Genomic DNA, 27,369 nt, shown 5'->3' with positions numbered 1-27,369 from the left:
AAGGAAGGAAGGAAGGAAGGAAGGAAGGAAGGAAGGAAGGAAGGAAGTTAGATGAATGAATGCTTTCTTGGAACCCATTAATACCTGTATTGGTCAGATTAACAAACAACCCAAAAACCAAAATCTAGTGACTTGCTCCCTCCTCCTCTAGTGACTTCCACACCCTCCATAATATTGATTTCTTGTTTATATTACATGTTAGCTGCAGGTAAACCTTGGGCTGTTCCAGTTGTTTTCCTTATTATGGAATCCAGGGTGAAGGAGAAGCTCCTTGCTGGGATGTTGCTGATCTGGTGGCAGAGGGAAAAGAACAATTCCATATCGGGTGATTATGCTTTAAGTTGCTGCTTATCAATGTCACAAGTTACTTGCAATCACATGCTACTGGCCACAGTCAGTCACATGGCCAAACATGCCTCAGTGGGATGAAGGTGTAATCCCCTCACTGCTAGTGCAGATCACATAGCAATGGAGGGAAATAGAACATTTCTTGATGGGGTGTTATTTCCTGGGAATAGCTCCTCAGTCTTTTATTTGTGATGGTTCTTGGATATGATCTCTGCAAGGACATTAGTTTTTCATTTTATTCCTTGGCTACATCTGAAGAAGATATTAAAGAATATGCCCTCCTTGAGAGCTCAGAAGGGTTTTCAGTCTATTTTATGCCTATAGAAGTTTTGATCCCCAAATGGGGTTAACACACAAAATATGGACTCTTGGTTAAATTTGAATTTTGATAAACCACAAATATTTTAATATAAGTATGTTGCAAATATTGTAGGGGACATAGTTATACTAAAAAAAATTGTTATTTAAATTCAAACTTAACTAGGCATTGAGGCATTTGCCAGGATTCCATGGGAGAGTCTCACTCTGAGTTCCTTTTTCTTGGAGACATTTTTTCTGGTTGGAGGGATTTACTGGGTGCCTCATCATTGACTTCTGAATTTTACCAAGAGGTTTTAGCTCCTCCCAAATTAGTCTTTGCCATCAGGCTGAGTTTTAGTTGGCCTCTTTCATTAAAAATTTCCTAATGTTATATTTTACTTAGAGAAATTTAAAAAATTACATCATTCATCCCTGTTAGTAAACTGACCAATTCTTTTTTGAGTTCATCTCTGTCTTATTTATTTATTTTTATTATGGTCAGTTAGCCTCTCTTTCTTAAAGTACCTTATCAAATGCAACAAATAGCACATGAGTAGCTTTCTGTTTTCCAGCTTACCCACAAAGCTCATTCAGTACATCACCTATCCTCTAAGTTATCAGAGGCGATGGTTATATAACATGTTCACATGTGCACCTGCACAATGGGTTGCCATCTGTCTCATCAACAGTAAATACCCACTTCACCAACTTACCCAGTCCAAACCCAATGGCACATAAATTGGTGTTCTTGTTTCAGCAGAACACTACTTCTATGTTCAAATTTCTTAATTGGTCATCTTTCCTGGGTTATACAGGAAATGACAAAATCTTAGTAGCTTATTACAACTAAGGTGTATCTCTCATTCTCATCAAATGATGAATATAGATTGAGTCAGTTGTAGCTCAGTTCCATGAGATATATTCATTCAGGGATCCAGGCTGAAAGAAGAGCTTCTATTTGGGACATATTTTTTTTTTTTGGCAAAAAATTCATTTATTCCCAGCTTTTTTGCAATTATATGCAAGATTCATGCTACTTTAGGCATACTTTATAGATAAGCACACAATTTAAATGCAGATTTTAATTGTGAATTTGACTGTTTTGAAAGGCTTAATGATACAACCCCAAGTTCATGCCTTAGCTACCAAATTTCAGGCCAACTTTTGCTACAAACCTCATGGGAAAATATCAATTATATATGCATTTTCTCTAAGAAACTTTAACAGACTTGATGTCAAAGAAAAGCTACCTTCCCCCTACCCATCTCCCATAGAAACCTTTCCAATCTTAAAAATTTTGTATTTATTTTCATTTCATTTATTTTCAAAAATAAAAATTTTTATTTATTTAATTTAAAAATATTTTCATGCAAGAGATACTTAACAATGGATGATGCTTCCTATAGGTGTTTTGCTATAGGGTCCCTGACACTTCCACTCACATTTGATTGGCCAGAACAAGTTTTAACATCAGTGGTTCAAGAAGTATAATCTTATCACAGAAAGAATACACAGATAAATGGGAAGTTCAATACTATTAACGATATTACCAAATTTTTTTAAATAAACTTTTTTTACCTTACAATAGTTTTATGTTTACATTATTAATATCTTACATTAGTATAGTTTATTTTCACAACTAGTGCATCAATATATTATTATTAACTAAAGTCCATATTTTATTCAGATTTTCATAGTTTTTACCTAATGTCCTTTTACTGTTCTAGAATTCCATCTAGGATATCATATTACATTTAGTTGTCATGTCTCCTTAGACTCCTTTACTTTGGTAGTTTCTCATGCTTTTCTTATTTTTGAAGACTGACAGTTTTGAGAAGTACTAGTCAGGTATTTTGTAGAATATTCTTCAATTAGGATGTCTCTAATGTTCTTCTCATGATTAGACTGAGGTTATGTGTTTTGGGGAGGAAGACCACGGAGGTAAAGTGTCATTCACATCACATCATGTCAAGGGTAGATACTATAAATATGAATTATCACTGCTGATGTTAATCTTGATCACCTGGCTAAGGTCGTGTTTGTCAGATTTCTCTTATAAAGGAACAATTTTCCCCCATGCTATACTTTATAAGGAAGTCACTATACAGAATATACATTTAAGGAGTAGGGAATTATGCTTTACTTCTTCAAGGGGGAGTATTTACATACATTATTTGTAATTCTTATGTGTGGGAAATTTATCTATTTTTTCCATTTATTTTTTTAGCCATTTATTTGAATCTATATGTACCTAATCAAGATGCTGGTAATGTAGGTATCATTCTAAGAACTCTTCTCTTGGCTTTAGGTGACCACCATCTTGCTGTGTATTCACCTGATCTCTTCTTTGTGTGGATGCAGGGATAGATCTCTTTCGTGTCTATTCTTATAAAAACACTAATCCCATCTGACCAAGGCCCCACCTTTATGACCTCATCTAATCCTGGTATTTCCTAACATCCCCATTTCCAAACATCATAACATTGAGGGGCAGGGTTTCAACATAGGAATTTTGGGAAGAGTACTCGGGTATTTATTTTATACTTTGCATTATAATCCAACAATGTTTTGATGGTTATAATCTTGCAGTTTTGATCATTAGGGGCCCTTTTAGTTAGCTCTTATGTCCCTTTAGTATAACTCTATCAATGTGTATGTGTGTGTTAGCACTTCCTTATATCCCGGAATTATGAAATGCTACAGACTCATTTTGTAAATTTTCTTCCCAGTTCTAGAATAAGCCTCTTCTCCAAGGAGCCCTGATTCCTTTGAGAATGGTATTAGAAACCAAGAGCTGAGTACTAGGCATTCTTGCTATTAATGAGATGTTGCTTCCAGACTCTCTCAGCTGACAGAGCTGGAAGTATGTGTGCATACTACCTCATGTATATACACAAATCTATAAATATTTTCATATGTAATCATTTGTGTATATATGTATATGTGTATGTATATATATATGTGTGTGTGTATGTGTATATATATATATATATACACATATCAAACTAAACATGAGTTTACACTGATGTTTCCATCTAATCCATCACCATATGGATTGTTCTAGCCTTCTCCCTTTGCTTATTTGAAACCTCTCATTCTAACACTGAGAAACCTAGCTCTCACCAATCCTTCATTTACTTATTTGCTTGTCAAATTCTAGTGTACATGTATAGTGCCTTCAGAATTGTTAACTCAAACCCCTGCCTGAAACAACTTTGTCAACTAGATTATATTTTCTTTTGACTTTAGTCTTACAGACTGAATTCATTTCTAAAGTGGGTTAGGTCAGCAATTTATTCCTTCACCCCATTCACTGATGTTATCTCACACATTTGTAATGCATTTAGATTTTTTTTTTTTTTTTGTCATCACAGTATGCATTCCATCTTGGAATTCTTCAACCTCTTAAATAGGTTTTTTTTTTTTAATTTGCAAACATTAAGTTGTAGATTTTATGCTATAAGGTTGTGTGAATTTTGACAAATACCTAATGTTTTGTATTCGTCATTCATAGTATCATACAGAACAGTCTGACCACCATAAGAATCTTCTGTGCTTCACATACTCCACCCTGTCTTCCCAATGACAAATGAAGTTGAGCCTCTTTTTATATGCTTATTTTCCATCTGGATATCTTCTTTGGTGAGGGATATGTTCAGATCTGCTCATTTCTGTACTGGGTAGTTTGTTTTCCCTTTGCTGGTTTTTAAACGTTCTTTGTATATTTTTAGATACAAGTCCTTTATTAAATATATGTTTTTCAAATATTTTCTCCCACGCTCTGGCTTATCTCTGCATTTTCTTAATAGTGTCTTTTTCAGAGCAGAAGCCTTTAATTTTAATAAAGTTGAACTTGTAACTTTTTCTTTCATGGCTCATACTTTGGTAATGAGTATCTAAAAACTCATTACCTACTGTATGGTGACTAACATAACATAAAAAAAAAAAACAAAAACAAAAACTCATTACCAAAACCAGGAAACATCGATTTTCTCCTATGGTTTCTTCCATAAGGCTTGTAATTTGCAATTTACATTTAGGTTCGTGGATTCATTTAGTCTTTAATGTATAAGATCCATGTCTAGGGTTTGTTTTTTTGTTTTGTATTTGTATGACTAATTATTCCAGAACTATTTATTAAAAAGATTATTCTCTCTCCATTGAATTACCTTTGCAGCTGTGTCGAAATTCAGTTGGTTATCTTTGTATAGATTATATCTGAGTCCTGCATTCTGTTTCATTAATCTATGTGGTTATTCTTCCAATACCGCATTGTCTTGATCATTGTAGGTTAGTAGCAAATCTTGAAATTGGGTAGTGATAATTCCCCAACTTTATTCTTGTTCAGTGTTTTGTTGGCTATTCTGTGTCTTCTGATTTCCATATAAATTTTTAGTATCAGTTTGTCAATATCTACAAAATAGCATGCAAGGATTTTGATTGGCATTGTGTTGAATCTATAGCTCAAGATGAAAGTAATTAACATCTTACCAATATTGAGACTTTTAATTCATGAAACATAAAATTTCTCCCTATTGTTTTCTACAAAGAGCAGCTCACTTTATAAACTAAAAATCCTTAAATAATTGGAATTAAAAATCTTAATATTCAAAACATATCATTTTTAAAAGAATACATAAAAATGTACACTTGAAACTAATAGAACACTGTGTATTAACTAATTGGAATTAAAATAAAAATTTTAAATAAAAAAGAAAAGAAACAACAAACAAAAAAACAGAAAAAAAATACATAGCAGTCCCTCTGTCCTGAGATTCCTATAGAGTCATCATAGATTCTCCAAGTGTCTGATGTTGACTTTTTTTAATCAGTGGTTTCTGCTATATTCACAAAATTGTGCAATCATTACCACTATTTTTCCTTCCTCCATTCCCTCCTTCCCTCCCTCTCTCTCTCCCTCTCTCTACCTACCTACCGCCCTCTCTCTTTTTCTCTCTTCCTCCCTCCCTCCCTCTTCCTTCCTTCCTTATAATATCTCCCAATCTGTTTACAAATTTTAAAATTTCTATCATTGATGTTTTTATTTTTATGGATATAAATATTGTCCATATTTTGTTACACTTACACTGAAGGATTTCATGTTTTGGGTACTATTACCCAAAAGTGGTGCTTTTTAAAAAGATTTCAAATTCTAATTGTTCATTGCTGCTATATGTGAAAGAAATTGTCTTATGTATATGAACTTGTGTTCTGTTACCTCATTATACTTGCTTATTAATTCTGGGAATTTATTTGCAGATTTTTGGGGGATTTTCTGTATAGACAATCATGCTATCTGAAAATAAAGACAGTTTTGGGGTTTTTTTCGTATCGAATCTACTTGCCTGTCACTTTCTGTTTTTGTTTTATTGCACAAGCTAGGACTTGTAGTACCATGTTGAATTGGAGTAGTGAGAGCAAACATTCTTGCTATGTTTCCAACTTAGGCAAAAAGAAGTCCCGTTTTTCACTATTAAGTATTATATTGGCTTTAGTTTTTTAGTAGATGTTCTTTATCAAGCTGAAGAAATTCTCTTACTTCTTAGTTTATTGAGAGTTTTTATTATGAACGGGTACTTGATTTTCACAACTTTTTCTGTGATAATTGATAGAACATAGGATTTTTCTTCTTTTTTCCTATCGATTGATTGATTTTTGAATGTTGGACCAGAATTACATACCTGGAATGAATCCCATTTGATCGTGGTGTGTACTTCTTTATTGGCTTCTATTTACTGATATTTTGTTGAAAATTGTTATGTCTGTGTTCATGAGATATTATTGTGTAGTTTTGTTTTCTTGTAATATTTTTACCTGGTTTAAATATTAGGGTAATGCTGAACTCATAGAATAAGTGCAGAAAGATTCTCTATAGTTTCTATTTTCTGGAAGAAATTGTGAAAAAAAATGATATTATTTATTCCTTAAATTTGTGGTAGAATTCACCTGTGAAACCCTCTGACCCTGGTGCTTTCTTTTTTGGAAGGTTATTAATTATTGATAAAATTTCTTTAATAGACATAGGGTTAATTTCCTTGTGTGAATTTTATATTTTGTGTCTTTAAGGAATTTGTCTACTTCATCTGTCTTACCAAATTTGTGAACATAGAGTTGTTTATAGTATTCCCTCATTATACATTTAATGTCCACAGGATCAGTAATGATGACTTCTTTTGGTTTGTTATGTACATAATTTTTATTTCTCACTCTTTTTGTTAGTAAAGCTAGGAGCTCATCAATTTTATTGGTATTTTCAAATATTCAGCTCTGTCTTCATTTTCCCTATTGTTTTCCGCCTTTCAATTTCATATATTTCTGCTCTAATTTTTATTATTTTTTCTTCTACTTGATTTAGGCATACATTATACTTATTTCTCTTATTTTACTAAGATGGAAACTTCAGTTATTGATGTTAGATCCTCAGTTTTTCTAATGCATGCATTTAATGTATAAATTTCCCTCTCAGCACTGCTTTCACTGTATCCCACAAATTTTTATAAGTTTACTTTCATTTTCATTTAGTTCAAAATATTTTTATAAAATTCCTCTTGAGGGGCATCTGGGTGGCTCAGTTGGTTAAGCGTCTGCCTTTGGTTCAGGTCACGATCCCAGGGTCTTGAGATTGAGTCCTGCATTGGGGTCCTTCTCAGTGGGTAGTCTGCTTCTCTCTTACCCTCTGCCTGAGGCTCCCCCTGCTTGTGCTCTTTCTCTCTCTCTGTCAAATAAATAAATACAATCTTTTTAAAAAATAAAATTTCTCTTGAGTTTTTCTTTGACCCATATATCATTGAGAATTGGGTTAATATTTGGGGATTTTCCAACCATCTTTTTATAATTGATTTCTAATTTGATTCTATTGTGTGAAAACAAATTTTGTGTGGTTTCTACTCCTTTTAATTTGTTAAGATCTGTTTTATGGCCCAGAATGTACTCTATGTTGGTGAATGTTTCATGTGAGCTTCAGAAGACTATGTATTTTGCTGTTGTTAGATGGACTATTCTATAAATATCAATTAGATCCAGTTGATTAATAGTGCTGCTCTGGTCATCTATAAATTTGCTGATTTTCTGTCTACTTGTTTACTGATTTTTGGTCTGCCTGTCAATTACTGGGAGACATTGAAATCTCCAGCTATACTGGTGGATTTTTTAAATTTCTTCTTGCAGTTCTATTTTTACTTCATATATTTTGATGCTCTGTTGTTAGGTGCATATACATTTAGCATTGTTATATCATTCTGGAGAATTGATTCCTTTTCATTATGCAGTGCTATAGTAATCCTTGTTCTAAGTCTGCATTGTCTCGAATTATACAGCTACTTCAATTTTCTTTCGATTAGTGTTAGCATAATATAGATTGGGAACTCTGCAATGAGAGATGGAAGTAGGGTGTAGAAAGGCTGTACCACTAGAAAAATAAATAATAAAACCTAAATTATTAATTTAACTTCATTTTTAAAGATCTATTTATTTATGGTTCTAATGTGGTTAATGTTTTCACTGGGCATTGAAATTATTTCAGGCAGTAATTATATCATATTCATGCATTTCCCACAGTATCCATTAAATAACTTGTATATACTGTACTTAACATACTCTATTAATAACTAATATTTTTATATTTGTTTAATTGATTACTAAGTTATTTTACATAACTTAGTTGTTACTATAGTTGTTATGTTATATATAGCAATATTGTTTCAATAAATATCTGTTGAAGAAATGCATGATCTAAATGTTAGGAGTTAATAGAGCAACTTAGCTGTGTGGAACAGAATTTTTTTGCTGGAGAATAGCAAGAACTACAATATGTAAGGCAAAACCATGAACATCTTTAAAAGATTTCTTATAAATTTAGACTTTGTTCTGTAGGCATTGTGAAGGAAAATAATATTTTCATGAACTCAGACTCTTAAGGTATTAAAATAGTGACCATATGTAGGGTATTAAAGATGGTACTACACCAATTCAGTGTATTAAAGGGGTTACAGTTAACTTTGCATCAGCATGTACTATAAAGAAGAATGCAAACTGGAAAATGATTGTATAGTTTACATGAACCTTAAGGCTTACTTGAGGATCAGATAGAGGTTCATTGAATTTTTTTCTGGCTAATGAAAATTAAATAAAATTAATTACAAAAATATCTTACTAATTGTTACCATTTTACCATCAGTGGAATTAGAGAAAATAGAGACAGTGAATGAAAAAAAAAAAACTGTAAAATAAAGCTAATATTTGAATGAATATATATTTGCTTGAAACTCCCCAAATTATTATTTTATGTTACTACATTGTAAATCATTAATCAGTGTACACTTACCTAGGAGGATAAAAATGCAATTTTGTATTTTGAAACAAATCTAAGTTTCCTTATTAGGAAGAGAGTAAACTAAATTTTAAATCACATGTCTGAAAACAAAGACGATGAAGTTTTAGTGTCCTATCTCATCTAGCTAAATCTTCCTCAAATGAATGTGCCACTGCTATTAAATGACAGTAGGAAGAGAAACTGGGAATTATGAAATATCAAAGTCCATTGCTTTTCAGAAGCAGCATATGCAGACTGGGTTTATGTTATATCTATTGATAAATTTGATTTCCTAGAATGTTACACCCCAGATTTGCACTTACAGAATGACTTCACTTTGAAAGAATGATGAATGGTAGAAATAACTCTAGACTAAGGTGCAGGAGACCTGAGCGGCCACTTACCATGTCTGGGTCTTTGGGAAAGACTTTAACTGATCTCTGTTTGTCTCATTTTCCTCTAAAGCGAGGAGGTTGGACTTAGTTTTAAAACCACAAAATAATGATTGGGATTTTGCTACTTGGTTCTTTTTACAATGGCTTAAATAGAAAAATATTACCACCTAAGGATTTTGGTCTGCATATTTCACAAACAAATATAAATTGAGTAGCCAAATGTTAGGAGAGTATTAAACATCTTCTAAAACGTGGCGTGTGAAGTATCCCAGAGAAACTTTAATTATACAAGTATCTGAATGCCTTGTGGCCTAGATTCCCCATTGTCAAAGCAATGATTAAATTAAAAATATCCCTGAACATCAGCCACAAAACTAGAATAGCACTTGAGCAGTTATTTTGTACATTCAGCTCTAAAATATGCCAAATTTGTGTTTATAAACAATCTTCATTAAGTCTGACAGGCACTGTTGATCCGAGTTAAGTCTCTAATTCTGGGCATCCAGGGCCTCTGTCCTCTCTTTCTTCATCTCTTATTGTTTTCATGATGAGATGAATTAAAATTCTTATTTGTTATGCATTTGGTGTACCACCGCTCTTCCTGCTCATCTGTGCTTATAAGATTTTACTCTGCTTGCATAAGTGTTCATGAGCCCTCAATTTTGAACAGCTGTGAGGAAGGCTGGTTAACTATTTGTAAACACCACCCAACGATCCTTGACAGTAATGGCAGTCTTGAAGAATACTGAAGTGCTATTTTATTGGGAGTGATAATGAGACTGTCTTGTCCAGGGGTCTGGTTATTACACCAATACTGAATATTATCCTTTAGTTTTGTGGTGTAAAATAATTAATTAGTCATTTTTTTTTTCCCCAGGAGGCTCTATCCACAGTGAAGGAAAAATGGTGTGTGTAGTTCTGGCCTTTACTGAGATAATTCAAATTTATACCATTTTTGAGTTTTCTAACTAGCTGCTTTGGTTAGCTTTGAAAACAAATACCAAATTTTATATTGTGAATTGCCCTTTCTTTATAAGAGTGAAATGATATTTAATTATATGAGTATGACACTATCAATATAATATATATATAATTATATATAATATATATGATAGCTTATATCATACTATACATAATATATACATAATAATATATATATTATTACAAAGACACAAACATTTTTCCTATATGGTCACTAAGCTTAGAAATAAAAAATGCTTTTATTGTATCAATTATAGGTTTGCTCTAAGGAGACACTCTTAATAATGGGGGTTGATTAATAGGGATAATCACTATTGAAAAAGAACCTGGCACCTACTTAAGGCATCAGTAAATTGTTGTTGAATAAATGCATAAAAAGTTATGAAGACTTCCCCTTTTTCTCTGAGAGCATGTAGCTTTTTAAGTTGCAAAAATGCAAATAAAATCCGTTTTCTCATTGCAATTCAAAGCCTGTCCTGCTCCATCTTTATGCATGTAGCTTTATATACCAAAATCTTTCTTTATTTCACTAAAGTCATTTTGTAGATTTCTATATATACTTAGTGCACATTTTTCATGAAGTATGTACAATGCTGAAGTATTTTTAAGTTGTTGCTCATATGAATGAGATATATTTTAAATTTTATTCTCCAACTGGTTATGGTAGTAACAGTAGGAATAAAAATAATGTCACACTAGACTCTCGATTTTGCTCAAAAACGTTTTTGAATGCCTACTATGTGCAAGGAACTATAGTAGGAATTGGGATAAATAGTGAAAAATACAGGGAATCTGTCTCCGAGGAGCTTACATTGGTCAATAACCCTATCTTGAGGAAAAATAGAATAGAAGAATTCTATGGAGACTGTTAAGATACCATTGTCCCATGGCACTCTTGCATTTCTAAACCTCTTGCTAGCAGAGACACTGATGCCTTTGTTCTCAACTATCTTTTCACTAATGTTGTACAGATAATAGCCTTGGAAGATAGAACAGTGTTTCACTCCAAAACAAAGGGCAGATTTGCTTATGGTCTTGGAATATATAGTGTCTCTCTTGGCAGCAAAGACAGACATGTTTTCTGACCATTATAAAAGTCAGCTTCTCTAAGCTCAGGGTTGCTATCTAGTAAGGTGATCTACTGCATGTGTCGCTTGACCCTCTTTGCATCACTCTGTGAGAATTGGGCTCAGAGAACCAGAGCAAATACTGAAACTGTTTCTGCTAATACCATGAGTAATAAAATCCTTTGTCCCTGACCTAGAATTCATGTCTTCTACCAGCATCCATGAAACTGGGGCAGGCTAACTGGCTAACTTACAAACTTAAATCTCAGATCTTCATAATTCTCGACAGACACCTGAAGTCAAAGTAGGACATAGCCAAACCACAGCAGGATAGGTGTGGGGATGTCAAAGGGAGCATGTAAGGAAAGAGCTATCATGTTCATAGGCTTAGTTTGTTCAGTATTGCAAAAGTAATCCTGGGGTGCGGAATATGAATTTGGAAGACTTGAAGTTGCACAGGTAATCATAGGCTAATTTACTGAGTGCTAACTATCTTTCAAGGACTTTCCTCTACACTTTACATAAATTATTTAATTTTTAGCAATTGATTACATAGATATAATTACTATTCCCATCTTATAGATGAAGAAATGAAGGCAGAGAAGGGATAAGTAACTTGTCCAAATTCATACAGTTAGAGATGGAATCAAGATTTGAACACAAACTGGGTGACTTTAAAGCCCATGGTCCCTACCATTGTACTATATATATATATATATATATATATCTTGAGGGGATCTTGAACTGAGGCAACATTGTGAAGAATTTTATAAAGCACAGAAGTATAGTGGGATTTATGCAAGTAAAATGGGTAACCACCAAAAAGCAGGGAAATGACCTGATTAGTTGAGAAGTGTATGCTCCAGAAAAGGATACAATCAGAGGTACTTGAAGAGCGGTTGTTAATAGCTTACGCTAAAGAAGATGATGGAAAGAAGATAAAAAGACAAATTTTGATATTTTATAGGCATCTTTTAAAAATCTGTCCTATCAAGTACAAAGTTTGGTGAACAGTATGCACTCAAAAAATACTTTTCAAATTAATTACTTAATTTGGTACTATCAAGAAACCATTTTCTAGTTGTAATAATTTTATAATTAATTTTTGCTTTTCAAATAAATGTAATATCCCCTTATAATTTTACCTTACTCTGCATCTTTCCATTGTTTATTTTTATTTGTTTCTAGTATTAACTGCACTGGCCAGAAATTACAAAATAGTATTCAATAACAATATTCATTTAATTTATGTTTATTCGTATAAATTTAAAGGTTATGCTTCTGGGAAATGAGTTAGCAAACGTTGTCTGTAAAGGGTCCAATAGTAGATTTATTAGGCTTTGAGGGCCTTACTGTCTCTGCTGCAGCTGCTAAAATCTGCTATTGTGATGAGAAAGCAACTATAGATAATGTATCAATGAATGGCCAAGTCTGTGCCAACAAAATTTTATGTGAATGTTGCTTTAGAATATATCTATGAATTATTTTTTGTATTAGCATATACATATTTAATTTATTGATTTAACATTTACTGAATATATATAATGCACTAGAAACTGTGTTAGATATTGAAATATAGCAATGTGTAAATCCTTGTCCTCATGGAGCTTACAGTACAATAAGAAGGTGTAATTTAAAACAAATCAGTGTGTGTGTGTGTGTGTGTGTGTGTAAGTGAATGTATATATATGCCCTAGTGATGGGAAATTTTATTTAAACGTTAACTATTAGGGGCATCTGGTCACATTGGGACATATTTTATTTGTTTTATCTAGGTCATCAGAATGGAAATTTACAACAAGTCATTTTGACGCAGCCATTAATAGCATTTCTATATATGTACGTCTGGTGATTCCCCTTCTCCCATTACTCACACAGAACTATGTTGGTATGTATGATACATAGCACAAAAAATTCTCTGGGAAAGTGTGAGTAAAATTATCTAATGAATCCAGGTTCTTTTGGAACCAAAACTTCTGAAATCCAGACTTCTACCCTCAGAGATAAGCATTGAAACATGTCTGATATAATTGAGGCCAGCTGGTAGGCAAGGTTAACAATATCCACCTACTCCCTACCTAGGGAAATTTACCATGGAGGAAAGGAAAACATTGGCAAAGGATCAGGCATCAATACTAGGGTCCAAGTGACACCTTGATGAAGTTGGCACCCCCCCGATCCAATTACTACGGCAACATGGTGTGCATTTGGTAAAATACATATGAATGCATGTACATGTATATGTATATATGTGAAATTTGAAAGAAATATGTCATGGCAAAATTATAAGATACACAGTACAGCTTTCTTTGATATTAGCTTTTTAGTTGGGTATAATGCAAAACTCCCATACATGAAACATGATAAACTACTGTTTCAGAAGCAATGCTGTTGGTCCTTGGTTTCCACCACATGTCCTACTGCAATCTGTATCTTGCATCAGACGATTGCACTGCTTGAGCTGTGTGATTTTTTGTCATACATTGGTTAACTTGGGGTATTTTTCAAAAACTGGAGGTTGCATTGCAAATCCAGATTTCCTATTTTTCGCAGGCATAACATGCAACCATGAGAGAATCAACAGAACAGAATAACAGGACTCTTTAAATTCTGAACAAACTTTTTAATTGAAGTATAATTGACATGCAATATTATATTAGTTTCAGATTTACAACAGATTCATTTGAAAATTCTATACATTACTCAATGCTTACCATAAGTGTGGTCGCCATTTGTCACCATTCAATGTTATTACAAATATTATTGATTATATTCCCTATGCTATACTTTTCATCCCATGCGTTCTTTCTTTTATATCTGGAAGTTTGTACCTCTTAATCCCCTTCATCTTTTTGCCCATCTCCCCACCAACCTCCCCTCCGGCAACTACCAGTTTGTTCTTTGTATTTAAGAGTCTTTTGTTTATTTGTTTGTTCATTTGTTTTGTTTTTTCGATTCTACATATTAATGAAATCATATGGCCTTAGTCTATCTCTGTCTGACTTATTTCAATTAGTGTAATAATACCTTCTAGGTCCATCCATGTTGTTGCAAATGGCAATATTTCATTCTTTTTTATGGTTCAGTGCCCCACATCTTCTTTATTCATTCATCTATCAATGGACATGGCCTGCTTCCATAATTTGACTACTGTAAATAATGCTACAACAAACATAGAGGTGTATATATCTTTTCAAATTAGTGTTTTTGTTTTCTTTGGGTAAATACCAAGCAGTGGAATTACTATATCATATGGTATTTCTATTTTTAAAAATTTTTGAGGAACCTCTATACTGTTTCCACAATGATTGAACCAATTTAAATTCCTATCAACAGTGCATGACAGGGGCACCTGGGTGGCTCAGTTGTTAAGCATCTGCCTTCGGCTCAGGTCATGATCCCAGGGTCCTGGGATCGAGTCCCGCATCGGGCTCCCTGCTCTGCTGGGAGCCTGCTTCTCCCTCTCCCACTCCCCCTGCTTGTGTTCCTGCTCTCGCTGTCTCTCTCTCTGTCAAATAAATAAATAAAATCTTAAAAAAAAACAGTGCATGAGGGTTCTTTTTTCTCCACATCTTCACTAAAACTTGTTATTTCTTATCTTTTTGATAATAGCCATTCCGACTGATATAAGTGATATCTCACTGTGGTTTTGCTTTGCATTTCCCTAATATTTAGTGTGTCTGTTGGCCATTTATATGTCTTCTTTGGAAAAATGTTTATTCCTGTCCTCTGTCCAGTATTTAATCAGCTGCTGCTGCTGCTGCTGCTTCTTCTTCTTCTAATTCTTCTTTTTGGTGTTGAGTTGTATTAATTATTTAAATATTTTGGATATTAACCCTTTATTGGATATATCATTTGCAAATATCTTCTCTTATTCACTAGGTTGCCTTTTTGTTTTGTTAATGGTTTCCCTTTCTTTAAAAGATTATGTTTGTTTCTTTAGTTGACAGATGGAGAGAGAGGGAGAGAGTATAAGCAGAGGGAGCAGCAGAGGGAGAGGGAGAAGCAGGCTCCCCACTAAGCAGGGAGCCCCATGTGGGCTTGATCCTGGGACCCTGGGATCATGACCTGAGCCAAAGTCAGATGCTTAACTGACTGAGCCACTCAGGCGCTCCTGATGGTTTCCCTTGATGTGTAAATGCTGATAGGTATAGTCCCAGTAGTTTATTTTTGCTTTCATTTTCTTTCCATTATGGAGACATTTCCATAAATATCTTGCTGAGGTCTATGTCCAAAAGATTACTATCTGTATTTTCTTTTAGGAGTTTTATGATTTCACATCTCACATTTAAGTCTTTCATCTATTTTGAGTTTATTTTTGTGTATGGTATAAGAAAGTGTTCCAGCTTTCATTCTTTTGTATGCCAGCTGTCCAGTTTTTCCAACACCATTTACTGAAAAGACTGTCTTTTCCCCCATTATATTCTTGCCTACTTTGTTGTAAATTAATTGACCATATGGATTTATTTCTGGGCTGTCTATCCTTCCTATGTGTCTATTTTTGTGCCAGTATCATACTGTTTTGATTACTATACCAATCTTGAGAAAAAAGGAACAAAGTTGGAGGTATCACAATCCCAGATATCAAGATACACTATAAAGCTACAGTAATGAAGAAAGTATGACACTGGCACAAAAATAGGTACATAGATCAGTAGAACTTTTGGTTTTTCCTTCTTTTGGAAATGGCAGTTAGAAAAAGCCTCCTTGCATGGAGCTGGGAATCTGAGGTTCTGATTTAATTCAGGATCGAACTTCAGAGAAAAGGATGTTGCACTTTACACAGATTATTGTGAAAGAAAAAAAAGTGTATTTAATAAATTAAAGTTTGGTTTTAATTAATTTAATCTAATTAAATAATTTCATTTAATTGATACAATTAATATTTAACCCAATTAATATCTTATCTAATTAGAATTTAATGATTTAAAATATGTGACTTATTTTTATATCATTGGTCTTTTAGAGACATGTTGTGGAAAATAAATTCAATATTGTTCTCTGTATCATTTATACAATTTTATTTGTTGTTAGGTTGAGGTATTGGTATTGACGTTATCATCCATTTGGTGATCACTTAATTTTCCTTATTTAATTTTATTTAAACTCAAAACATTGAATCATCCTTGGATTTCTAAAATAAACTCTATTTAGTGGCAAACTCTATCTTAAGTGAAAATAAAATTTACTGAGCATTATCTCTGTTATTGCTCTACTAGTCAATTATATTGATTATTTCAGTGATCCTGACAAGATATTTTAAAGCAGGCATTCTTTCCTCAGTATTTTTAAAATGTGGGGCTCAGAGAGGTTAAATTACATAAGAGTCAACAACAAGAAAGTGAAGAAAACTGAACTTTAACAATAAATCCGTGTGACTTCATTGGACCAAATTGTATTGTTCATCCTATGACAGATTATGCTTTCATCAACTCTTGAATTGCATTTGCTAATAATGTCCTTAATATCTCTTCCCTTAAATGAATAAGTAGTATTATTCTAGCTTTCTTTATTATGATTTTTACCAAATTAAAAAATGAAAAACATAGAAGATATTTTTAAATGAGAATATTTATTCAATTCTGTATAAAAGAATATGACAGCCTAAATGAAGTATGTGATTTTCTAGCAAAAAATTGATTGGCAAAAATTAAGAAACTATCAAAACCTAAACAAGAAACAAAAATTACTGTAGAAGCAATAGGGAAAGTGGACAAAGGAAACCTCCCAATGAAGGTAAAGAAGGTAAAGATTTAAGCCCAAATTAGTATTATTATTATTTCTATTTATGAATGCAAAGCTGATGCCAATTTAGAGAACATAGCCAATAACATTATAAATAAATCTAATGGCAACTTAACCATATTCTCAGCAAAACAGTAATTTATGACATTTCTTCAAAACCCAACATAGTTCAGCATTAAAAAAGAAAAAAAAAAGAAGTCACCAGCAGTTGCTACTTTAGAGCTTAAGACATTGTTTCCTACAGAATTTCATGTCTTCAGTTATGTTCTCTGTACTTTTCAGATGAAAAACTTGGGATGGCAGAAGTTTTTTTGTGTGTGTTGAGGGAGAACCCAGGGTGGAAAATAGTGGTTCATTGCTCTGGTCAGACAACCAAGTGAGGAGGTAGTTATTCAGAGAACTTCTCAAATAGAGAATATTGTACTGATCTACTGAGAGTTGGAGAAGTAGCAGGAGCTTCTTTGTGAGACTGAAGATTGCAAGAGGAATGCTTCTCCTCCAGGAAATTCAAGACTGGGGTGTTGGTGCAGCTAGACAGTGACTCTTTTTTGATGCTATAACTTTAAAAGTATTTGTTACATCACCATGCATGGTAACCCCATACAACCTTGAGTCCCATCATTATTGCTATTGAATTTCTTCATTTGATACTTAAAAGGCAGTTTGTAAAAGGCATCTTTGACAACCTTCTGGTCTTGGCTGAGATTTCAGTGAATGGAATCCCATAACTTGGCCAGTTCATGGGCTTGTTTTGTGTCAGCTGTCCTTGTTGACAAATCACACTTGTTTCCTACTAGTACCATAGGTATATCATCTGAGTCTTTTACTTGCTTAATCTGTTGCTATTATTGATGGCAAATACACAGAGGAAGCCTTTACCTGTCTCATGTATTGGTCTCTCATGACACTGTACTCTTCTTGACCATCTGTATGCAGTATGTCCAACAGACAGGTTTCACCATCTATAACCACCTGTTTTCAGTGAGAATCTTCTGTGGTGGGATCGTATGCATCTACAAAGTGGTTCTGGATTAGCTGGATTGTTAGTGCACTTTTTCCAACATCACCTGCTCCAACCACCACCAGTTTGTACTCACACCAGCAAGAACTCCAAAATTTGCTGCCTCCACTTCAGATGGATTTAGGACCACAACTGGGAAAAATGCTGGAGACCCCAGAACTGCCATGAACAGCCTCACTAGGGATTAAGTCCAAATTATTTTAACACTTAAGCCAACCAGTATTGCTAATCCTATTTATATTTTTTTTAAATCTAAATTCTATTTAAGTTATTGCAAAGAACTAAGAATATAATGCTTGCAACATCTTTTTGAAAGCAGCAGAATATTGATACCAGCATCTGTCAAAGGTAGATAATATTTATAAAAATAATAACAAAAGCCCTCAAAGTCATTTTTGAATGTTAGTTCATAATCCAAAATGAAATTAGATTCTAATAAAGAATTAGAATCTTTTTACATTAATTAGAATTAGAATTTATTTTACAAATAAATATAGCCTATACAAAGTTTATAACTAGAATGCAAGGATGGCTTGATATTAGGAGCCCAATATCCTTGATCATGTCAGCAGCTAAAGCAGAAAAAATTTTTTTTCATAATAAATATTATTATTAGTCAAGATACAGGTTAATCTATAAGATCTCAAAATGACACCAAACTGATGCAAGGTAGATTTATTAGTTAAAACAGCATTCACTGGGAAAAATGTCCTAGAAAAGTCACTGATTTAGAAAAATTTCAAAGCCCTGGAAAACAGAGAGGAATAAAAAGTAAATCCTGAAAACTATGACCTTTACCCTGGAACAGATTAATAATCCCAGGAGATTTTCTTTAAAAAAAAAAAAAATTCTAAATGATTTGTTAAAGTATCCTGAGACATTCTCTGGGGAAAGCTCAGAAGGAAGGTGAGTATAAAAGGGTTTAAGCCCTCAAATTAAAAAAAAAAAAAGTTTTACTCAGAAAATAATTCACCATGTATACTTTAGAACTGAACAAGAAAGTGTCAGGTTTATTTCATAAGTAAATGGAAATAAAGCAATAGAAATACTAGGAGGAATATTATAGTGCATATTTGTACATGTTTGCCTTATACTCTTATATATATAAAGGAATGGAAAAGAAATCTCACTCCCAACCCTGATGCATATGAAGAATGATTTCACACTTATGCTATGCCATTTTGTTCCCTTGACCAAAAGATGAATGAAAGATGGGCTGATAATCCAAACTAGAGCAATTAAAGTTTTCTATTTAGTAAATTGGAAAGGGAAAACGGCAGTGGTGTTCCAGTCCCATTAAAGCTGGATTCTTGAAAAGGAAATATAAAAACCGGAGAGCTTAATAGGGATCCAATATTTTCCATTTTTTAGACAAGGATATAGAGAAAGCTGGTCCAGAAAATAAAAAAACTGGTAAAAGAGACGAAAAAATAAAAGCCATAAAAAGACATGGAGGGTAAGGTAGAAAATATAAATGAGGTTTCTCACAATGTGTTGAGCCCTGGCGCCAGGCAATTCTAGGCTAAGATGAAGGTTCTCCTTTGGTTTGTGAAATATGCCAGAATCTTTATATTTCATTTTACATTATTTTTGAGCTAGAAAATGGGTGTAATATTTTTAAAAGATAAGATCATGTATTTTGTATTTCTTTTAAATTATAGCCTTCTTGACTACCCAGCCATTAAAGCATTTCCATGATCCAGGGGAGAGTCACATAATCTGGAACAAAGATGTCAAGTGTATGGTAAATGACAGCTTTCATGTCCCAATAAAACAGTAGTTTTACAATCTAGGCTTAAATGAAAAACAAAAGAATTTATAAATTCCAATATTTCTTACATTAAAAAAATTGGAGACATGGATTTTTATTTTACTATATAGAAAGAATCTTGGGATATTATGGAGAGAACACATCTGAGTATATGGATTGGATAGGGTAAGAAAGGGAGAAAAAGAGCAAAAGATCAGATGCTGTGTCTCTAGTTCTCTATTCCACCCCCAATCTAGTTCACTTGATGATAAACCTCAAGATGAAGATTGTGTAGTGACAGAGGAACTCCAGAGGGTATATGTGTATGTGAGGGATGCTGAAAAGAAAAGAGCCCCACAATTTGTTGGCTCTAAGAAGGAGGCCATTTGTCTGAATGTCCCACACCAAGAGGGACACACACAGCTGAGTGGTGATGGCCAAATGGCCACAGACTACACCCTACCATACTCTCACCTTTACCTGTATACATTCTGGGCATAATTAGTGAAATGTCTCAAAGCCACTGTGTGTCCTCAGTGGAGAACAGAAAGATCATTGGTTAATTAGGGAGGGTAATTCTTAAGGAAGGGATCAAAGGAACATATGGCTGAGATTAAGCAGAGCAGCAGTGGTAGGAAATTCTGAGGTAGGGCCACATCAGAATAGTGGAGCCTGTCTGTAGAAGCGAAGGGACCTCTGGGCACTGACTGTGCAGAGAAAAAAAAATGAGACGTAAACATGATTTTCATCAGCCACAATATCAAGAATAGATAACAGCAAGATGAGCAACAACCAAGTGGGACAAGGGACGTCCTAGAGAAGGCTGCTACCCAATTTGAGTTTTTTTTTTTTTCTTTGATGCCCCATGGTATGTCCAGCTACCATCTTGGTAGAGATAAAACCAAAGGGACAATTTTAAAATGGAAAAGATAAGTAATCTTTAAATGACATATTTAAAACCCCATCCAGGCGTGCTTGGGTGGCTCAGTCAGTTGAGCGTCCAACTCTTGGTTTTCGGCTCAGTTCATAATCTCAGGGTCCTGGGATCAAGTCCCGAGTTGGGCTCCTTACTCAGCAGGGAGTCTGTTTGAGATTCTTTCTCTCCCTCTGCCCCTCCCTGCCTGCTTGCTCTCTCTCTCTCTAAAAGAAATAAATAAAATCTTTAAAAAATAGAGTAAAAAATCAAATCAAATCCCATCCATCTTAGCTCCTACCACCATTAAAAAGAATCTAAGCTTGAGAAAAATATACAAATAGTGGTAGGTAAAAAAAGAATGTTACTTGTTTGCATATATGAGTTTAGCATATATGGATTTTAATCACCCACTCTACACTAGTAATTGCTAGTTTCTTTTACCTAAAACTAGTATCAGCACTGAGCAGAGAAATGAGGGCCTGATTCATTACTGCTGACTCTATCCCTATACCAGAAGAGATAATATCACAACTGTGATAACTACTAGAAAGAGTGACCACGCCTACACTTCCCTTATGTAGCAGCATGGTCATCATTAGATAATTAAATTGTTGATATTTGTCAACATTTGTTTTGTTCTGTAGGAGATTATCACAGATACCCTTTGGACACCATTGGCTAAAGATCTTAGTAATCAATCAAATCAGTTCTTACCTTTGAACAATTTATTGAATTAAATGATTTTTGAGATCAAAATTCCAATTTGGAGATTCATTTCCTTCATTCAGTTATGGTTTTATACTACTAAATTGGGGTATTCCATGAAGGGAAAGAAATAGTATAAGTAGAACATACTTATGTCAATAGTTTGTATTGAACTCAACTGGTAATAATAATAATAATAAATTTTCATTGCCTTTCCATAAGCACATATGAAATAAGCTGCCCCTCAGATGAAAATCCTGAGGTGACTGAAAACACACATGTCGCAAAATGCTGCAGTGTGCATGTGTTGGAAGTCTTGGTGAAAAAACAAGTTACCTCATTCTTCTTAAGTACTTCCTCCATTCTTCAAGAAAAGTCAAAAGCAGAGTTGGGGGGTGGCAATCTTGGGTCAGTATCAATGGAAAGGGAAGAAAGTAAGGGCATGAACTTTCTATTCGGCTTGTCAGTTTGGTCTTGCTGAGTCGGTTCGGACCCTGCCACCCTTCTCCATTGCAGAGTGAGATCTGCTCAGCAGGACTTTGCAGACTCTGCAGGTCCTTACGAAATAGGTTCTGAGATGTCCAATAATAGCCACTGTAATTAAAGCAACTCCTTTTCTTACGATGCTCGGGGTATTTTGATAAATTAAGAAGTCTCTAATCAGTTATCTTTGCAAGTTTCCTAAAATGTCAAATAACAAGTTAGGTAGTTTTTGGTTTGGGGGTTTTGGTTTTTATGGTTGTTTAATGTTTGAGTGACTGTGCTGGGCCAAATCTGATGCTTATCCCATCAATTGCCCTCTTCCTCTTCAAAAACTTCATATCTAAATAGAGAGCCCTGGGAGACAATCTTTTTCAAAATTGATTTCATTATGTCTTTGCTATTAATGATGCTTATAGGGTGTGAAACGTTAAATCATCACCCTGTAGGACTCAGGAACTTTTGCTCAGCCAGAATATCTTTTCATTTTATTCTTTAGGGTTGTACTTTTTTTTATACCAATGTAGGATTTGGTGGTAGACTGTAATTAAACTGTACTAAATGGGCCTAACTTTTACAAGCAATTAGATGTATTTGCTTTTTTTGCTCTTCTGCTGAGAATATGGACTACCTTTGTGGAATCACTAAGAGGTATCCCTCTGCCCCCACTTTTCTTTTAGTTCCTCCTCCTCAGTGCGAAGAGAACACACAGCATTCTGCAATGTTTTTATTCTATTATTGCTTGAAATACTGACTTCACATTCCACTAGAGAAATTGAATGAATGCAGGAATGTAAAATACTATTTAAGCATCTCTCTATGTTCCCTTCACCTTTTATGTTTTTCTTACCATATAACCTTCCTATCCTACCTACAATTCTATTCTTTTTGTGTTACACACAAAGCTGAAAATGGGCAGGGCTCAAAGGCCTAGAACATCTTACACCTATGCAAGAATACAAGCAACTTGATTATGACATAACTCTTTGGATATTTTTCACATTTAAAAAATAAGAAAACAAACCAACTCAGCATTTAGACTTCCAAATAACAAGAAAATTGGCATCTACAGATACTAAGATACTGTCACGATTGGGCCAAGTGCCTTTTTCCCACCAAATTACTCCTTTTTAGTCGCTTTCTTTAAAACATCCCCACATATGATTGTTGTATTGTGATACCTATGTACTTTTGAGAAGGAGCATTGATGAAAATCATTAAATATTGTTTCATCAGTAATTATGTGGTTTCCATACCTAGTGATGGAGATAGCCAAAAGACCATTTTAATAATTACTATATCCTTTTCTAAGTCATTTCTTATGGCCCAGCACAGTCACTCAAACAGATAAGTGTTGCTACTTGCTATAATCCCAACCTTATAAAAAATACATAGACACACACACACACACACCCCCTACAAACACAGGCACACATACAGTTTTACATATCATGTATTATTAGGGGAAGGCTGTGGTAGAAGTCTCTGAGGCTCCTACCACTCTTGATTCCCCATAGCAATGTAGCTTTTGGATCAGTCAAAACTCCATAGAGACATATGCAAGAGTTCACATCTTTTATGCTGGACCTCCTCAGGATACACTAATTTGCTACAGCTGCGCCCATGCCCATTCACTCCCAGGTTCCTGGCAAGCCTGACCTTGATGGTTGACAGGTGTGGGAACTACTGGCTCAGGGGAAAGAAAATTAACCCTATTTCTGCCAGAGCCCTCTTAGCCCAAATGGGAATAATCTTCACTTCTCAGCATGAGAAACCAGTATGAATTTTTTAATCAGTCAGAAAGCATTGGCACACAAGATTATAACTAGAGATATTGCCTAGAAGTAGGAATATGAAGATAGGCAACAGCTGGTTCAGTAACCATGATAGAAGATCCTTTAACATTCTTAGAAAAGAAAATATTTAGAATTCCCTGACACATTTGGAGAAGAGGAGAAAGCCATTGCTCTGTTCCTCCTTCACAATTTGCCCTCTTCAGAAAAAAAAGGTGGGGGGGAATTTTATACATGTTTTGAAGGATTGAGCCATTTTGAAATGGTATATTTTTGACCATTTTAATTATTTGATTTGTTTTCTTTTCTGCTTGGTGCACAGTCAGAGGTAAACTGAAATGGCTTCTGCTGGTAGTGGGCCATCATAAAAAGCTCAAATGACAGTGGGAAATTGCTTTTGTGATGAAGGGAAGCATTAATAAAAGCTTCACTCATGTTTACCCTTTTAAATTGGCCCTAGAGGAGTTGATTAAACTATTCCATTGGCAGTGGCTGGTTGATACACAGGTTGTGAAGTGTTCTATGCCTGTAGGTGGTGGTTGAGTTTAGAGGTATCTACATTTTTCTCATCTGGTTTGGTATGTCATTGAAGTTTCATTTAAACTCTGTCCCATTATGTCGGTTGTCTTTTGGGTTTGTTGACTGTTTCCTTTGCTGTGCAAAGCTTTTTATCTTGATGAAGTCCCAGTAGTCCATTTTTGTCCTTGCTTCCCTTGCCTTTGGCGATGTTTCTAGGAAGAAGTTGAACTGACAGAATGGGAGAAGATATTTGGAAATGACATATCAGATAAAGGGCTAGTATCCAAAATCTATAAAGAACTCATCAAACTCAGCACCCAAAGAACAAATAATCCATTCAAGAAATGGGCAGAAGACATGAACAGACATCTCTGCAAAGAAGACATCCAAATAGCCAACAGACACATGAAAAAGTGCTCAACATCACTCAGCATCAGGGAAATCCAAATCAAAACCTCAGTGAGATACCACCTCACACCAGTCAGAATGGCTAAAATTAACAAGTCAGGAAAAGGCAGATGTTGGCGAGGATGTGGAGAAAGGGGAACCTGCCTACACTGTTGGTGGGAATGCAAGCTGGTGCAGCCACTCTGGAAAACAGTATGAAGATTCCTCAAAAAGTTGAAAATAGAGCTACTGTATGACCCAGCAACGGCACTACTGGGTATTTACCCCAAAGATACAAATGTAGGGATCCAAAGGGGTACATGCACCCCAATGTTTATAGCAGCAATGTCCACAATAGCCAAACTGTGGTAGGGGCACCTGGGTGGCTCAGTCACTGAGCATCTGCCTTCGGCTCAGGTAATGATTCCAGGGTCCTGGGATCAAGCCCCACGTCGGGTTCCCTGCTCCACAGGAAGCCTGCTTCTCCCTCTCCCACTCCCTCTGCTTGTGTTCCCTCTCTTGCTGTGTCTCTCTCTGTCAAATAAATAAATAAAATCTTTAAAAAAAATAAAATAAATGTAGTTATCCAAAGGGGTACGTATACCCCAATGTTTATAGCAGCAATGTCCACAATAGCCAAACTATGGAAAGAGCCAAGATGTCCATCAACAGATGAGTGGATAAAGAAGATGTGGTATATATACACAATGGAATATTATGCAGCCATAAAAAAACCCCGAAATCTTGCCGTGGATGGAACTAGAGAGTATTATGCTAAGCGAAATAAGTCAATCAGAGAAAGACATATATTTTATGATCTCACTGATATGAGGAATTCTAAATCTCAGGAAACAAACTCAGGGTTGCTGGAGTGGTGGGGGTGGGAGGAATGGGGTGGCTGGGTGATAGATATTGGGGAGGGTATGTGCTATGGTGAGTGCTGTGAATTGTGTAAGACTAATGAATCACATACCTGTACCTCTGAAACAAATAATACATTATATGTTAAAAAAAAAAAAAAAGATAGTAGGAAGGGAAAAATGAAGGGGGGGGAACCAGAGGGAGAGACAAACCATGAGAGATTATGGACTCTGAGAAACAAACTGAGGGTTTGGGGGGAGGAGCGTGGGGGGATGGGTTAGCCTGTTATATGCAAACAATGAATCATGGAACACTACATCAAAAACTAATGATGTAATGTATGGTGATTAACATAACAATAATAAAAAATTAAAATTAAATTAAATTAAAAAAAAACCTCTTTGTCCCATTGTGATCTGATAAAACTTTAATTCTTTTCCCATAAAGAAAATACTGTATTTTTAAGAAAATGTCATATTTTCTTCATAAGGCTGAGTAATGTAGGCTTTCAAGACACCAAATTATTCTACCTGTGATTTCAGGGCTTCAGTAGATACTGGTAGCTAGGAATTTTTGTTTGCTTGTTGGTTTTTAATTTAAAAGAAAAGTAACCAAAGCAAAATCAGAGTAGATTTTTTTAATGTGAATTTCTTGAATTTAACTATACATTTGAGATACCCAAGAAAGTGCACGAAATAACCTTTATAGCTCACTTGGGAGTCTTCCAGTTGAGCCAGAGAGTAAGAAAAGATTCATGTGGTTCAGCTGTCTAAGGGTACTCAGCGTGAGAAACCAGTGCAGAGTGAAGGCTCCCCTAGGATGGCCTATCTTATTCCCACTGTTGTGCCATTCCTTAATGCTTGTCTTCTCACCCTGAACAGCATGACAGGTGCTGTGCTCAGAGCATCTGCAAAGGCAGTTAGTAGAAGACAGGATCTCTTAAAGGAACTCAAATGTCCTCCTTGGAGGATTCAGTTGATAAGGGTACATATTTGATTTCTGGAAGAATTCTATTTAACTTTATTTTTGGTTTTGAGTCTTGAAATTTGCTCTGGTGAAAGGCAGCTAATGAGAGTCAAAGACATTCATACATTTTTGAATCATTTGGTTTTTCCCAGTGTATAGAGTATAGATTTTTATCCTAACTTTGTAGATGAAGAAATTGTAACCATGAGATGTTGAATTCCTGCACAGACAACTAATAAGTGTGAGGATCCCAATATTTATCCTGGTTTGCCTGGATCCAAGACCAACTTCTGTCTTCTGTATTAAGCTTTCTCCTCTGAAGGAAAAAAGAAATAGGGGAAATTAAGATTTTCCTTAGAAGTGTGTAATGCGATACCTAAAGAGTTTCTAGTTTAACTCTTCTTCATTTAACATAGAAAAAATGAAGACCTGTAGAGAAAAAGGGACTAACCCCAAATCATACTGCTCTTTTTTTTCCTTTCGTATGGTTTTGAATGATACAGGCTTCTTTAATCACATATTTCTTTTTTTCTTCTTTTTTTGTATAATTTTTGTATAATTTACTTAGACTAACAGTTAAATAAGCTTTAACTGCATCAGTGTAATCATCATCACATTCAGGATGTAGAACATTTCTATCACTCAAACCTTCCTTTGTACTCCTTTACAGTCAGTCTTCCTACTGCTTACTCCACACATCACTGATATGCTTTATGTCAGTATAGACTAGTTTTGCCTGATCTAGAATGTTGTGTATATGAAATCATACAGCACACAATTTCTTTAGTTCATTCATTCATGTTGCTGGGATATCATAATACTGT

The 27,369-nt window shown here is 34.6% G+C and overlaps 1 pseudogene; it reads right to left on the bottom strand.

Moving 5' to 3' along the window:
- Window positions 1-17,722: 17,722 nt before the first annotated feature.
- On the bottom strand, window positions 17,723-21,427 carry LOC118018941 (annotated as a pseudogene).
- Between the last annotated feature and the right edge of the window lie 5,942 nt (window positions 21,428-27,369).

The sequence above is a fragment of the Mirounga leonina genome, unplaced genomic scaffold (assembly GCF_011800145.1).
Source record: "Mirounga leonina isolate KUSES-001 unplaced genomic scaffold, KU_Mleo_1.0 Mir_173, whole genome shotgun sequence".
Lineage (NCBI taxonomy): Eukaryota > Metazoa > Chordata > Mammalia > Carnivora > Phocidae > Mirounga > Mirounga leonina.
The sequence above is the reverse complement of the archived record's forward strand: the minus strand, read 5'-3'. Positions and strand labels throughout refer to the sequence as shown.